This window comes from Pinus tabuliformis, chromosome 1_1 (assembly GCF_031772625.1).
Source record: "Pinus tabuliformis cultivar Carrire ecotype Pingquan chromosome 1_1, CPIR1, whole genome shotgun sequence".
NCBI classification, from domain to species: domain Eukaryota; kingdom Viridiplantae; phylum Streptophyta; class Pinopsida; order Pinales; family Pinaceae; genus Pinus; species Pinus tabuliformis.
This window is the reverse complement of record NC_142297.1, coordinates 395,619,450-395,622,449: the sequence shown is the minus strand read 5'-3', so window position 1 is coordinate 395,622,449 and position 3,000 is coordinate 395,619,450. Positions and strand designations below refer to the sequence as shown.

Below are 3,000 nucleotides of genomic sequence, written 5' to 3'. Positions count from 1 at the left end.
AATATGATCTAAAAATTAATGGGAAAATTCTGTTTTGAGTTAAGTATTTATTTAGCCAAATCATGATGTTGAATGCCTCTTCAGCGTCTTCTTCCTCAAGAGAATCCGGATGATGAGCGCTACCATATCACTGCAATGCTATTAATGGTCTCGGTCCAGATTTTCTGCCTTAAATATTGCAACCACTGCCACGTTCATGTATCTGTAATTCATATGCAAACGGTTGATCTTCCCTTTTCCCGAAGAATGGCCAAACAACATAACGCATAGCCGCCCTGGAACACAAACACTCAAAACTGCATCTGGAGCCTCTTGGATTGGATCGATAACTTTAGCAGGCCAGGCAGGATCACCACGCCTTCCAGACTTAGCCCAGACAATATCACCCAAATCAAACTCTTCTAGAGGATGCAAACCCTTCACTGGAACAATTGCAATTCAGTCAAATAACCCGTGGCCAAAATAACTAAACTCTAGTATTCACAAAACTCGCCGATGCATCATCATATAAACCATATTTCAGGTTTCAACAGAGTGACCACTTCTTTGCCGCAATCCCTCCAAATCACTGGATCCCCTCCACCAAGAACTGTGTACATTTGGCTGGTTCTCTTGCTCAGGGGAATCACTGTTAGCCAACCGTTGGTCCTTGCTTTCTCTGAACATAGGCAAGGAAACCAATTCATCGGGAGGACCACCTAAAATCCATAACAGCAGTGAACTAATTGACATTAGTGAATTTTGGTTCATCAAAGATCCAGCAGTTTGAGCTGTTTGGGGCAAGTCTAATCCTGTAGCCTGTTTGAATAAGTCCACCAGATGTACTGTTCTCTCTCAGGTCACTATTTTGCATTGCATTCGAGCTAGTAGTTCTGATAGAATCTGTATTAACACCTCTAGTGGTAGTTGTCCAGTAATTTGGATCAGAGATGTCGGTGTTGCCAGTGAGAGCTCTTCTAACATGATTATCATCGCCTTCCTCTGGTTGATTATCTCTAGCTTGATGAACTCCAAAACCACCTATTTGGTTTGCACTCCTAGCATTTAATCTTGTAACATGGAACGTAGATGTAAGTATTGTAGATGAAGTTATCTGCACCCCAGGCTGTTGATGCAATTGATCTCTCTGCCACATAAACCTTTGCAATGCTGGCACCTCAAAGCGATTCCAAAAATATAGTATCAAGTGCTGCATAAAAGCTGCTGTAGCAGCAAAGGCCAAATACGAGAAACCATATGCGTACGAGAAAAAGTATATGTGAAAAACCAGAAAGTACAGCAAGAAGAACCGGGGAAAATACTGCATTGACATGGGTGTCCGCACACTGATCATCGTAAACAGCTCACATAACCATACAAGAGTGAGCACCATAAAGGCGAGTAGCTGGTCATCATAAAATTCAAACAAGAAGAAAAGGATTCCAATCATGATAGGTACAAAAACAAGTGATTCAATCACATGAACAAAAATGAGTTGAAATGTTGGAAGATGATGACGTGCATGATGCTGAAGCTGAACTGTGAACTTAAGCATGCGTGATTGAGTCTCCCTAAGAGTAAATGACACTGACATTGTGGTGGTGAAAAAGACGAACAATGACATCAACAGCACCCCACAAGGATTGCTTGGATTAATGATAACCATTGCCACAGTTTTGTCATCGGGCAATGCCTCTACTTGATCCAAGTCAACTTCCCAGTTATTCTCTGGAATCAAGTCATAAAACTGGATTTCAATGCCATTGTAATCACAAGCAGTTTCATAAACTGGAAATCCTGGTCGTGGTTTTGAGCCTTTAGTGGCCTATACCTGCATGCATACTTGCATAACTTGCGAGCAACCAATTGTGAGGTACACATGAGGGAAAAATACTCTGCAACAGCAAAGGGTATATGAGGCTAATCAAGATCTGGACCCGTGTTCTATGAGAAGTTGGAGATTGACGGTAGTAACCACACATGAAAATGACAGTGTCCCCACATTCCACTGGCCAAGAAATTTGCCATTGGATTTTCCATCAAACCCAGTTAAAATTGAAAGATAGAATATAATGAAGGATTGTAAAACACTTGACAACAGCCCTCTTGCTAATAATTGCCATCTGAAATATAAGTTGTCAATGCCGGCTTTGTACAACTGAGGAAACTGCTTTGAAACAGCGGTACTTACATCCTGGTCCAAAATTCCAATCGCTAATGCTGGAAGTGAAGTGAAAAGGATATTGTATAACGCTTGGTACCAATCATTATAAAAATTTGCAGCAGAATACCCACAAAAGGAAGGTGAAATAGATTACCACCTTTGAAATCCGAACATATGACAGCCTTCCATGAACAAGGAGGAGCTCTGTCAGGAATCTGAATTGAGAAATTGCAAAGTCGCTGGCCATTACAGCTTGCATCCAATGATGGACTAAAGTATGCCTCTAAAAAACCTCAAAAGATGTAAATCCATGTGCCAAGAAGTCTACAGCAGAGGTTAGGCAATCAAGGCCGCAGGCATATGCTTGTCAAGAGATTTAAAGTATGCCTTTCATTCCAGCAATTCCTTTGCTAAGTAACCAGATTTGAGCAACCAGATGTATGGAGAGCTGTATAACCAAATGACAATGGAAGACAATTTCTAGACTAGATCAAACAAATGGACATGATTGCTGATGATGTTTTGTTTCTTTTGTTTGTGCTTTTGCAGAAATAGGAGCTGAGGAAGTTTGCTGCTGCCTTAAGAAGAGCTGAAGATAAATTACATAATCTGAAAAGCAACATTAATGATTTCTTCTTCAAAACCCGGTTTTGAAGAAGAATCAATCTCTGATATAAGACAGAGTCTAACATGGTGCACCTTATGTTGGTTTCACTGATGGTGCCTCCCGTAGTACCCGCAACTTGTCCTCTGCAGCGTGGGTGATCTACGATCCTCATGGTGAGTTGATAGATCTTCAGGGTGTGTGTTTAGGTTGTACCACAAACAATGTCGCTGAATATAGTGCTGTGATTGAG

The 3,000-nt window shown here is 41.1% G+C and overlaps 1 pseudogene; it reads right to left on the bottom strand.

The window, feature by feature from the left end:
• Window positions 1–494: 494 nt before the first annotated feature.
• LOC149213289 (uncharacterized) lies at window positions 495–2,390 on the bottom strand (annotated as a pseudogene).
• Between the last annotated feature and the right edge of the window lie 610 nt (window positions 2,391–3,000).